General features: G+C 35.8%; 1 non-coding gene across 1 annotated transcript; it reads right to left on the bottom strand.

Annotated features, from left to right (window-relative positions):
- Nucleotides 1–12,903: 12,903 nt before the first annotated feature.
- LOC139887183 (small nucleolar RNA R71) lies at nucleotides 12,904–13,010 on the bottom strand. The gene has a single exon (XR_011773023.1). It is a non-coding gene; the product is annotated as a small nucleolar RNA R71 (small nucleolar RNA).
- Between the last annotated feature and the right edge of the window lie 1,446 nt (nucleotides 13,011–14,456).

Here is a 14,456-nt window from a genome sequence, read left to right as displayed (position 1 = left end):
TGCAACGCCTTATGATATAAGTCCTTAATAGCCTCAAGTAGTATCCTTAGTACGAGCTAATGCACAGCGGAAGACTTAATTCATACCTGAGAATAACATGCTTTAAAATGTCAACATAAAGTTGGTGAGATATAGGTTTAATGCCGGCAGCGATATATATATATATATATAGACCACAAGATTTCATATATAAACATTTTCATAAAAATATTCTAAGTGGTTGAGCACTTGGTAACCATACTTAACATTCAATCACGTCGCATATTCCCTTTAATATGAAATCTTACTACACCGTACCAAGTGTAGTCACAAAACGAAGTACTGTGCAACCGTTGAATACTGGTCGTCCTGTCCGGTTGGGGTTGTCAGGCCCGATAGATCTATCAACAGGATTCGCGTTTACAATACCGCTGTAAATATTAGTTACCAAGCTACAGAGAAGTATGCCAGTGGTACAACTCAACGTAGAATATATTTTTCAGTTACTTGTGTCCATATCGTAAAACATAAAATACATGTATTCTCATCCCGAAATATTTAGAGTTTAAAAGTGGGACTATATACTCACTGTTGTCTTGAAGATATAAATATTTTGACTTGGTCTTCCGGTTGATATCACGAACCTATCCATATATAATATATCAATATATTTTCATTTTTAAACAATCGTCACATATATATACTTGTTATACTTTTAATACTTTTAATAATTCCTTAGTCCGTAGTTAGCAGTCCGATGTTAGTAATTCAATTTTAATGGTTCATTTTTAGGTGTTTAATAAACCCCCAATGAAATGAATAAAACCCCCATCGTATATGTATTGGTCGAGATTAATCTTGACCCACGGTACCGGTGTTGTCAAATGACGTGTTGCGTACATAAAGTACCGGTGTTGTCAAATGACGTGTTGCGTACAATCATGGGATCTTATGATTAATCTTCTCGTATTGTTTACGGGTGATCCTGAACCATATAAAATTGAATTATGAGTACATATATATAAAATATCATGTTATCTTAGAAAGATGTGATTTATTTAATTTCTCCCAATTATTTTCGTGGCTAAACTAGTCTTGGATATCCGATTTTGTTTCGGTCATAGTTTCTTCGTTACAACTCCGTTTTTGTTGATTCAACTTGCCATCTCCTTGGATCGAGTCCCTCTTTAAGACTATGAACTGTAAATACCTTAGTTTGTATTCAAAATCACACGGCATAGGTGAAACTTTAGTGAAACTTATGAAGTTAAACATTTTTGTTACAAAAATATCATTTAATGACCATTTTTCTAAAAATACCTATACTTTGAATTAAATCATGAAATTTTTATGTGTTAACATATTTATAGTAAAAATCATTTTTCCAGAAAATAAACCTCCAATTCAAAGTTTAAGATGGTTTTTAATTATCCAACCCAAAACAGTCCCCGGTTGCACTCCGACGTCGTAAAAATAGTTTTTAAGGTATTCTTTGAAAAACCAAGTTTTACCTTGTTAAATTAGCATATATTTAAGTTATATTACAGGTCTTGAAGTATTTTAAAAGTTAAGTTAGAAGGATCTATTTAGTTTGCAAACAAGTTTGAAAACTTTCAAACTATGTTCTTGTTGTTAAAATTTTATACCACAAAATAAGATAGCTATATATATATGAATCGAATAAGGTTATGAACATAGTTACTACCTCAAGTTCCTTGGACAAGGTTGCTGTAAAAGAGGAGTAAGAACCTAGAACCAAAAGGGTGATGGAAGTGGATGAAAGATTGGAAGTAAGTTTGTGTTCTTGGAAGGATTTCTTGAAGTGTTTTTGTATGGTTTTCTTATGGTGATTAAGTAAGGTTTTTGAAGCTAAATGATGGGGAAAATGCTTGTAGATGATCAAGTATGAAGTTAAGATTATTTTGAGAGAGAAATGGGAGTGTAAGTATGAGAAAATGGGGTGAAGAAATGGTGTGCATGCATAAAAACGTTTTTAGTATATAAAGAAAAAAAATGATACCTAACTTTGTTTTCTTGCTAAATAATTCATGCTACTTGACAAATGGTTGGTTCCACATGTTTCTTAATCATTTAAGGCTGCTAAGGAGCAGATTTTTATTGGTATATACCAATAGTAAATACATCTAGAAGCTGCGTATGATACGGGTACATATACCCTAAATATACGTGTAGAAATCTTTGAGAAAACGGAACGAGGATTCAAATATAGCTATCTTTTGTGAATATACTTATATTGTTTTATGTATTTAAGTCCTTAAAAGTGATTAAATACATTACTTATACGTTATATGTATAAACATTATAAGTCATAAGTATTTATATCAAATAACGTTATGTATGGTTATTGTTTTGAAAACTTAAGTTAGTAGTTTCAAAATATACTTATAACTTATTGTTATTAATACAAAATGAGATATTAAAACATCCATAAACCATGTTAAATATGTATATATACATATATATACACAAACGTATAATTATCATATGTTATATAGTTCGTGATATCATCGGTCAAACTAGACGGTCAAACGTTGTGTAAAACTCTTTTCGAAAACATAAGTCTCAACAATTTGGATTGCTTATCATGTTGGTAAGGTTTAATTTATGTAAATATTAATCTTATAAGTATAGAACGATCGAAAAAGTGCGGGTCAACTTTAGGGTTTTTGCTTATCGTGTCGGAACCATATAGAGATTAGAGTTTAAATTTGGTCGGAAATTTCCGGGTCGTTACAGTACCCATCCGTTAAAGAAATTTTGTCCTCGAAATTTGGTAGAGGTTGTCATAAATAACAATAGGAATGTTTTCATGACGAATATGAGGTAATAATGAAATTTTATCATTATTGAAAGATTTAGATAAAACGATTTGGTTATGTGAGACGCACGAGCGAAGCTATCACAAAAGAATGAATTGAGTAAATATAGAATTGTTGTAACCGATGACGTGATTATGATCGATTTCCGGGATTTAAGGGTTTTAAAGAAAATCTTATGTAATAAGATTTAGTTTTGCGGCGATCAGGATCTTCTTTGATTTAACGCGGCAATCTGTTTTGATTTCTTTGTCGAATATTTCACTATAAATTTACCTCCTTTCCTTTCTTTCTTCCCACATCTTCTATTCTTTCTCTTTAGTTCCTACTTTAAGACATTCGCTAATATGCTCCATCCCATTCTAACCCTTGTTATATTTCTAACTTTCATATCTTTCATTCTTCTTTTTCATCTATCACCAGAAGAATCTATTCTCTTTTATCCTTTCCTTGGAATTATAATGTTTTTAATTCTCCCGTGCCTTTACGTTGCAATACGTATTGATATGCACGGTTTGTAGTTTCGGGGTTGTTGTTAGGTTTTATACCTTCCCTTATATTTCGATGTTCCTACTCCCGTCCCTTAAAATCATTGTCATCCACAGTTAATGCTCTCTCTTATTTGCTGTAGTTTATGTTCCTATTTCTATTCTGAGGTTTTGTCCCTTCATTTCTTCTTCCCGTCCTCGAGCCAAGCGAACAATGGTCCGAAATTCGTAGGTAGGAAATTTGGAATGAACCTAGCTATTGGTTTTAGAATGAAATTGTAATGGCACGATCTTGATTCGTTAAATTACTCGAATATTCCGAAAAAATAGAACTATCAAGGTGATACGTTCTAATATGTTTGGAGACTTGATAGAAGGTAAGAGCCGTGTAACATGGCACATGATGACGGTACTGTGAATCATCACATTCCATTAGAAACTTAACATGACTTACTGTAATATAATGAAGTTGATCAAGTTTCATTATATTATACTAATTCATGCATCAGTTCCCAACACTACTTTAAAACATTCATATTTTAAACTTGGAGGTTTCAAAATTTAGAAATTGACACAGTTTCTTTTATGTTGTAATGCAGATATTACGGAGAGATAAATATTCTCAGATAAGAATAGTTGTGAAAATATCTCCAGAAATATGGAGAATATGTATAACGGAAGATATGAAGATATCTTATAATATCTAAGATAAGATGATGATGAAGAATATCATCGGGAGAGGTTTAGAATAAGGGGTAGGGTTTTTACTAATGGTTTCAGCAGACACTGAATCGTTTGAATCCTTTGAAAGCAGATTCAGTTCTTGTTATTTATCCACAACCTCTTTCATACTTTGCTCAAACCGTTTTCCGGTTCCAACTCTTCTCTTTCTCTGAGTTTTATCGACACACTGTGCTTCATCATCAAACTTTTGACTGTTTAAAATCGTTTACAATTTTCGCTGCTTCATCAGCATTTAAAGAACTACTTCATAATTCAGGGTGTTTTTCAGAAACTTCACCTTCGGAGTATGAAATCCTTAGGAATAGACGTTATAGGTATGACTGAGAAGTTTTGCGAGATTTTTAAAATACTAATTGCGGATTCTGCCAAAAAGATGACAAGCTGCTGGTACATGATGTCGTGGAATATGAAAGGTTCTCCGGTAACAATGGTGAAAGGACAAGGTATATATATCGAGGTTATAATAAGAGTGATCCTACTGAGAAATCAAAGTGGAGCTGTGACAAAATTGACTTATATTGAAAAGAGAAATGTAAGGTTGTTTTTGCCAATGAATGATAAGGAATTTGACGCGGATAAGTTTTAACGATAACTTCGGTTTTGAAAGTTTCAGGTGTATAACTGTATGCATAAATCTTTCTTCCGTAAACGAGGTGCGGCTGGTTCAACTTCTCGATTGAAGTGTTTTCAAGAATCATGAAAGATTTGAACGAGGATTATAATTTTCGAAGTACAAATGAGGTTTAGGATGAAATCAAATGGCAAACTTGAAGAATTATTTAGTTTTATATGTTATAATCAATATTTTAATTTAATTCATTTTAATTGTCCAAAGTTAGCAGTCCAATAGTCCGATGGTTCAATGATTCATATATAATTTAATATATAATATTCGAATTAAATAATATGTATCGTGACCCGTATACCGGTCTCGGTGTCGATCACAACTCAAAGTATATATATATTTTGAAATCAACTCCGACCCTGTATAGCCAACTCCCGCCTTCACATATAGAGTGTCTACGGTTGTTCCGAAATATATATATATATAGATGGGTCGATATGATAAGTCGAAACCTTGCATACGTGTCCCGTTATTTAAAGTGCGTAAAAGTAAATAACAGAAATTAAATGATGATAAATAAAATTGTGAGAATGTAAATTGCGATAAATTAAATGTTAATCAGTTAACTGGGAACAGTTAGCCGGAACAGTTAGCGTGAAATCCTATCACAATTTCAATTAATTAATTCGTTTGTTTCTAACACTTTTTATTTTTGTCCAATGTTTTCTTCATTATGCCACTTGTTGGATTCTGATAGATCAAAATCCAAATATGAAATTTGAATAGAAATGGTTATTCTGTGGTGAACGGATACGTATATCGGTAGTTGTAAGTAGGATAGTAAATGACCGTTGAATCAGATTTAGAGAATGTACAACGTAACTTATTAATGTGAATTCTAAATATTCCTCGGGTACTACCCACCCGTTAAAATATTTTCATCATTAACAGTTTGTACGAAAGAATTTTTAATTACAATCTTTATAAAAATATACTTGCATATATATTTTCTTCAGATGTAATCATAGATTTAATGAGTCAATGAAGTATTAAACTCATTTGATTTATCGTTAATACTAGATTACATAACTTCTAAAGCATTAGAGATTACATAATCGCCAGGTCGAACGAAGATAAATGAGGTAAAACGATACGTAAAGCGAAGATAATCGATGTAGAACGATATATAGAACGAAGATCATACTCGAAGTTCCGATGAGGTTTTTGAGGTATGTGATGTTGATATCCGAGATACAGTTTGTGATGTTGAGATTTTGGGGGTGACAAGAGTACTGTCGGCGTTGTTGATAGTGATACAGATTATGCTGCTGGTGCTGCTGCTGGTGTTTGTAACCTTCGCACCGTATTTTCTAAAGCCACTACCCGAGCGCGAAGCTCGTTGACTTCTTCTATTATACCGGGATGATTGACAGTTGGAACGAGCGAATGAACAAGATTCGAAATATGGGATAGTATGTAGTCATGACGAGATACTCTAGAAATGAGCGAGAAAATGGTGTTTCGAATAGGTTCGCCGGTAAGTGCTTCAGGTTCATCGTTAAGAGGACAATTTGGTGGATGGAATGGATCACCTTCTTCTTGCCTCCAGAAATTTAGTATATTACGAACCCATCCCCAATTCATCCAGAATAGATGATGGGAAATTGGTTGATCCATTCCGGTAACGCTGTTCTCGGAGCTCGAATGGAAATCCATATCGGCGAAGCTATCGAAGTCGGAGGAATTTGAGCTGGATGAAGAATCCATCTTGTATGGTCGGAGAAATGAATTTTTGGTTTGGAATAGATTATAGGAGTTGGGTTTGGTACTCTTCAATACATAATTTACATATGTATATATAATATCAAAATCCCATGAATTACGGAGAATCTTTGAAATACGTCAGGCAATGTCTATAGTAACAGATACGCTAGGATATGAATTTTGTCTATACACTATCGATGCACTAAATGCAGTAAGACGTGTCTAGACTTAAGAATGATAAGCAGGCAGTTCCCTAAGGATGATAAGCAGATGATTTCCGACTAGGATTGATAAGCAAAACTTTTGACAGGCAGACACGGTCAAAGTCCAGACTCACTTAATGTATCCTAACAACTACTAGTTAGACACACTAATGCAAGGCCTGGTTCGCTAAGACCAACGCTCTGATACCAACTGAAAGGATCCGAAACTAATCATCCGGACGTTGTCCATATTGATTACAAACGAATTACAATAGTTGATAACATTGCGAGGTACTTGCCCTCTATATGATACATCTTACAAACGTTGCTTTTATTCTTAAAAGGCAATCTATAGTTACATCCAGAATTGACATAATCGCCTGACATTTCATAATATTCAAATGACCTAAACCGCCATTTACTTAATAATAGTCTCTATGAACTTCAATGACTCGAATGCAACGCCTTATGATATAAGTCCTTAATAGCCTCAAGTAGTATCCTTAGTACGAGCTAATGCACAGCGGAAGACTTAATTCATACCTGAGAATAACATGCTTTAAAATGTCAACATAAAGTTGGTGAGATATAGGTTTAATGCCGGCAGCGATATATATATATATATAGACCACAAGATTTCATATATAAACATTTTCATAAAAATATTCTAAGTGGTTGAGCACTTGGTAACCATACTTAACATTCAATCACGTCGCATATTCCCTTTAATATGAAATCTTACTACACCGTACCAAGTTTAGTCACAAAACGAAGTACTGTGCAACCGTTGAATACTGGTCGTCCAGTCCGGTTGCGGTTGTCAGGCCCGATAGATCTATCAACAGGGTTCGCGTTTACAATACCGCTGTAAATATTAGTTACCAAGCTACAGGGAAGTATGCCAGTGGTACAACTCAACGTAGAATATATTTTTCAGTTACTTGTGTCCATATCGTAAAACATAAAATACATGTATTCTCATCCCGAAATATTTAGAGTTTAAAAGTGGGACTATATACTCACTGTTGTCTTGAAGATATAAATATTTTGACTTGGTCTTCCGGTTGATATCACGAACCTATCCATATATAATATATCAATATATTTTCATTTTTAAACAATCGTCACATATATATACTTGTTATACTTTTAATACTTTTAATAATTCCTTAGTCCGTAGTTAGCAGTCCGATGTTAGTAATTCAATTTTAATGGTTCATTTTTAGGTGTTTAATAAACCCCCAATGAAATGAATAAAACCCCCATCGTATATGTATTGGTCGAGATTAATCTTGACCCACGGTACCGGTGTTGTCAAATGACGTGTTGCGTACATAAAGTACCGGTGTTGTCAAATGACGTGTTGCGTACAATCATGGGATCTTATGATTAATCTTCTCGTATTGTTTACGGGTGATCCTGAACCATATAAAATTGAATTATGAGTACATATATATAAAATATCATGTTATCTTAGAAAGATGTGATTTATTTAATTTCTCCCAATTATTTTCGTGGCTAAACTAGTCTTGGATATCCGATTTTGTTTCGGTCATAGTTTCTTCGTTACAACTCCGTTTTTGTTGATTCAACTTGCCATCTCCTTGGATCGAGTCCCTCTTTAAGACTATGAACTGTAAATACCTTAGTTTGTATTCAAAATCACACGGCATAGGTGAAACTTTAGTGAAACTTATGAAGTTAAACATTTTTGTTACAAAAATATCATTTAATGACCATTTTTCTAAAAATACCTATACTTTGAATTAAATCATGAAATTTTTATGTGTTAACATATTTATAGTAAAAATCATTTTTCCAGAAAATAAACCTCCAATTCAAAGTTTAAGATGGTTTTTAATTATCCAACCCAAAACAGTCCCCGGTTGCACTCCGACGTCGTAAAAATAGTTTTTAAGGTATTCTTTGAAAAACCAAGTTTTACCTTGTTAAATTAGCATATATTTAAGTTATATTACAGGTCTTGAAGTATTTTAAAAGTTAAGTTAGAAGGATCTATTTAGTTTGCAAACAAGTTTGAAAACTTTCAAACTATGTTCTTGTTGTTAAAATTTTATACCACAAAATAAGATAGCTATATATATATGAATCGAATAAGGTTATGAACATAGTTACTACCTCAAGTTCCTTGGACAAGGTTGCTGTAAAAGAGGAGTAAGAACCTAGAACCAAAAGGGTGATGGAAGTGGATGAAAGATTGGAAGTAAGTTTGTGTTCTTGGAAGGATTTCTTGAAGTGTTTTTGTATGGTTTTCTTATGGTGATTAAGTAAGGTTTTTGAAGCTAAATGATGGGGAAAATGCTTGTAGATGATCAAGTATGAAGTTAAGATTATTTTGAGAGAGAAATGGGAGTGTAAGTATGAGAAAATGGGGTGAAGAAATGGTGTGCATGCATAAAAACGTTTTTAGTATATAAAGAAAAAAAATGATACCTAACTTTGTTTTCTTGCTAAATAATTCATGCTACTTGACAAATGGTTGGTTTCACATGTTTCTTAATCATTTAAGGCTGCTAAGGAGCAGATTTTTATTGGTATATACCAATAGTAAATACATCTAGAAGCTGCGTATGATACGGGTACATATACCCTAAATATACGTGTAGAAATCTTTGAGAAAATGGAACGAGGATTCAAATATAGCTATCTTTTGTGAATATACTTATATTGTTTTATGTATTTAAGTCCTTAAAAGTGATTAAATACATTACTTATACGTTATATGTATAAACATTATAAGTCATAAGTATTTATATCAAATAACGTTATGTATGGTTATTGTTTTGAAAACTTAAGTTAGTAGTTTCAAAATATACTTATAACTTATTGTTATTAATACAAAATGAGATATTAAAACATCCATAAACCATGTTAAATATGTATATATACATATATATACACAAACGTATAATTATCATATGTTATATAGTTCGTGATATCATCGGTCAAACTAGACGGTCAAACGTTGTGTAAAACTCTTTTCGAAAACATAAGTCTCAACAATTTGGATTGCTTATCATGTTGGTAAGGTTTAATTTATGTAAATATTAATCTTATAAGTATAGAATGATCGAAAAAGTGCGGGTCAACTTTAGGGTTTTTGCTTATCGTGTCGGAACCATATAGAGATTAGAGTTTAAATTTGGTCGGAAATTTCCGGGTCGTTACATGATCCGTCTAGTGGAAATAGCAAACATCTCTGCCTGTCCAGAAAGATCGGTTGGTCGGTCAATTTTGAAGGTAACGCTCTCCCCATGTGATCGCAAGATCATGGTTTGATTGTACACATCAATGACAATCCTAGTCGTATTCATAAAAGGTCTTCCTAACACTACTGGGGTGTGTAGGTCTTCCTTAATATCCATTACTACGAAATCCGTAGGATACAAGAATTTGTCGACTTTCACCAAGACGTTCTCAACTATGCCTTTAGGATATCGAATTGTGTGATCGGCAAGTTGGATTGTCATTTTGGTAGGTGACAAGTCTCCTAACTCTAATCTCTTGTAGAGAGAGTAGGGGATTAGGTTGATACTTGCTCCTAAATATGCTAGCGCATGAATGGTTCCAGATTGGTAGATTGAACACGGAAATACGAATCGGCCCGTATCTCCTAGCTTAGGTGGTAGAGAGTTTCTGAGCAATGCAGAGCATTCTTCACTCAGTGGAATTTTGTTAGAGTCTGGTATCCTCTCCTTTGTAGAAAGAAGCCTTCGGATGTATCTCTTCTGGTTGGGAACTTTGGACATAGTGTTCAGGAATCTTCCATCAAGTTTGAAGGAATCAAGCTTGGATGGTTCTCCTTGTAGCCTCCCAGGAAAAGTACGCGAACTGGAGTTTCGGGAGTCAGCTTCTGAGTATATGTTGATTTGTTCTTGAGCCTAGCTGATCTTCTCCTTGGTTCTTCCTCTGAGATTACGGAATCCATTTGCTTTGCTTCTTCTATGTGGGGATTTTGGATAGTATTACTTGGCAATCTTCCCTGCAGTCAGGTTTCAAGGCGTTGTGATAACTGTCCGAGCTGCGTTTCCAAACTTTTGAGCAGAGCCAATTGATTTCTCATTAGTATCTCCGTCTGATCTTGTCTGGCTGCAGTTCTCTGATTTAGCTGTTGTTGTCCTTGAATGAACTGAGTCAACTGGTCATCAGCTCCGAGAGTGGGGTTAGCTGCTTTTGTAATCTGGGTGGTAGGGGAATTTTCCTCAACTGGGGACCAGTGAGTGGAAGTGGTTGATCGTAGGTCAATTGAGATTGTTGGGCTGGATAAGGTGGATAGCGATAGCAGAAAGGTTGATTGCTTCGTTGAAATTGATTAACCCTTGGTGGTTGATTGAATCCGGGATTTGGTGGACGAGCTGGGTATTGAACGTAACAGACTGAACCGTCAGGATTTTCGTACTCAACTTGATATTCTTTAGTGGGTTGCGGGTTGGTACAATTAGCACAAGCCTGAGCTTGGTTAACCTGTTGCGGCTGCGTCTTCAATTCTCCTAGCTGCTTAGCAAGAGATTCCATCTTATCCGTGAGGGATTTGATAGCCTCCGTTTGATTGTTAAGTGCGTAGAGCGGGGCAGATGATGAAGTTGTTTCACCACTGTTCCAGTCATGATGATGCATCGTCATGTTCTCGAGCAATTCCCATGCTTCATCTGTGGTTTGGTTCATCAGATTCCCTTGAGCTGCTGCATCGATCGTCGTCCTATGATTTACCGTAAGACCATTGTAGAAGGTACAGATTTGGGCTGGCCGTTCTAACTGGTGATTAGGGCACTTCTTCAACAGGGTTTCGAAACGCTCCCATGTGGTATAAAGAGATTCATCATAACTTTGTTTGAAGTTAATGATGTCATTCTTTAGTATGGTTTGTTTAGAAGGAGGGAAATATTTGGTTAGGAATTTAGTAGCCATCTCCGTCCATGACGTGATGGAATCTTTTTCCAGTCCTTCAAACCAAGTTTGAGCATGATGAGTGAGAGAATAGGGGAACAAGTATAGCCGGACTATATCCTGTCCTATCCCTGGTTGTTTGTAGGAGTTCGAAAGAGATATGAATTTATCAAGGTGAGAATTAGGATCGTCATTCGGTAATCCATGAAACTGACAGCTATTTTGAATGAGCTGAATGATGTGATGTTTTAACTCGAACGAGTGTCCTTGAATCTATGGAAATCTGATCGGTCCTCCTCGACCTTCAATCGAGGGTTTGGTATTTTCTGCTAAAGTAACGCGTAACGCCATTTCGTTTCTGATTCGTGCTTCCTTGCGTGCTTTATAGATTATTGCGTTTGGATCAGGTACGAATAACAACTGCCATGGTCTAGATCGGGTTTGGGTCATACACTGGGTATGCCTTTTTGTTTTTAATTTTTCGCAAATAAACTAAATTATAAGAAACTAAATTATACGGCAGGCCGTATGGCAGGCCGTTTTTGGCACTTGGTCAGCCTGAATTCCCTGGATCGTAACTTGATTTCTTGTCTTTCACCGTTTTCGCTCTAGAATCTTCGTTTTAGCTCCGATTCTCTTGATTCTTTTTGCACCATCTTGGTAATTACTTGTTCTTCAATTCTAACCGACGAAGTGGGTATTTTGCCGACAAAGCTCAAATCTTTCTTGTTTTTGGGCCTTAATACCGGGGTGAAAACGTGACTTTTTAGCCGATATCAGTAGTTAGTTAATTAGAATACTTTAGATTACCTTATATTAGATTACCTTAGATTAGATTACGATTAGATTAATTTAGCTTACCTTAGATTAGATTAGTTTAGTTTCTTATAATTTAGTTTATTTGCGAAAAATAAAAAACAAAAAGGCATACCCAGTGTATGACCCAAACCCGATCTAGACGAGGGCAGTTGTTATTCGTACCCGATCTAGACACAATAATCTTTAAAGCACGCAAGGAAGCAAGAATAAGAAACCAAATGGCGTTACGCATTACTTTAGCAGAAAATACCAAACCCTCGATTGAAGGTCGAGGAGGACCGATCAGATTTCCAGAGATTCAAGGACACTCGTTCGAATTAAAACATCACATCATTCAGCTCATTCAAAATAGCTGTCAGTTTCATGGATTACCGAATGACGATCCTAATTCTCACCTTGATAAATTCATATCTCTTTCGAACTCCTACAAACAGCCAGGGATAGGACAAGATATAGTCCGGCTATACTTGTTCCCCTATTCTCTCACTCATCATGCTCAAACTTGGTTTGAAGGACTGGAAAAAGATTCCATCACGTCATGGACGGAGATGGCTACTAAATTCCTGACCAAATATTTCCCTCCTTCTAAACAAACCAAACTAAAGAATGACATCATTAACTTCAAACAAAGTTATGATGAATCTCTTTATACCGCATGGGAGCGTTTTAAAACCCTGCTGAAGAAGTGCCCTAATCACCAGTTAGAACGGTCAGCCCAAATCTGTACCTTCTACAATGGTCTTACGGTAAATCATAGGACGACGATCGATGCAGCAGCTCAAGGGAATCTGATGAACCAAACCGCAGATGAAGCATGGGAATTTCTCAAGAACATGACGATGCATCATCATGACTGGAACAGTGGTGAAACAACTTCATCATCTGCCCCGCTCTCCGCACTTAACAATCAAACGGAGGCCATCAAATCCCTCACGGATAAGATGGAATCTCTTGCTAAGCATCTAGGAGAATTGAAAACGCAACCGCAACAGGTTAACCAAGATCAGGCTTGTGTAAATTGTACCAACCCGCAACCCACTGAAGAATATCAAGTTGAGTACGAAAATCCTGACGGTTCAGTCTGTTACGTTCAATACCCAGCTCGTCCACCAAATCCCGGATTCAATCAAGGACCACCAAGGGTTAATCAATTTCAGCGAAGCAATCAACCTTTTCGCTATCGCTATCCACCTTACCCAGCCCAACAATCTCAATTGACCTACGATCAACCAGTTCCACTCACTGGTCCCCCAGTTGAGGAAAATTCCCCTACCACCCAGATTACAAAAGCAGCTAACCCCACTCTCGGAACTGATGAACAGCTAACTCAGTTCATTCAAGGTCAACAACAGCTAAATCAAAGAACTGCAGCCAGACAAGATCAGACGGAGATACTAATGAGAAATCAATTGGCTCTGCTCAAAAGTTTGGAGACGCAGCTCGGACAGTTATCACAACGCCTTGAAACCCGACCGCAGGGAAGATTGCCAAGTAATACTATCCAAAATCCCCACATAGAAGAAGCAAAGCAAATGGATTCTGTAATCCCAGAGGAAGAACCAAGGAGGAGGTCAGCTAGGCTCAAGAACAAATCAACATATACTCAGAAGCTGACTCCTGAAACTCAAGTTTGTGTACCTTATCCTGGGAGGCTACAAGGAGAACCATCCAAGCTTGATTCCTTCAAACTTGATGGAAGATTCCTGGACACCATGTCCAAAGTTCCCAACCAGAAGAGATACATCCGAAGGCTTCTTTCTACAAAGGAGAGGATACCAGACTCTAACAAAATTCCATTGAGTGAAGAATGCTCTGCATTACTCAGAAACTCTCTACCACCTAAGCTAGGAGATACGGGCCGATTCGTATTTCTGTTCAATCTACCAATTTGGAACCATTCATGCGCTAGCAGATTTAGGAGCAAGTATCAACATAATCCCCTACTCTCTCTATAAGAGATTAGAGTTAGGAGACTTGTCACCTACCAAAATGACAATCCAACTTACCGATCATACAATTCGATATCCTAAGGGCATAGTTGAGAACGTCTTGGTGAAAGTCGACAAATTCTTGTATCCTACGGATTTCGTAGTAATGGATATTAAGGAAGACCTACACACCCCAGTAGTGTTAGGAAGACCTTTTATGA

The sequence above is a fragment of the Rutidosis leptorrhynchoides genome, chromosome 1 (genome assembly GCF_046630445.1).
Source record: "Rutidosis leptorrhynchoides isolate AG116_Rl617_1_P2 chromosome 1, CSIRO_AGI_Rlap_v1, whole genome shotgun sequence".
Lineage (NCBI taxonomy): Eukaryota > Viridiplantae > Streptophyta > Magnoliopsida > Asterales > Asteraceae > Rutidosis > Rutidosis leptorrhynchoides.
Note: the sequence above shows the minus strand (reverse complement) of the source record. Positions and strands in the feature narration are given on the sequence as shown.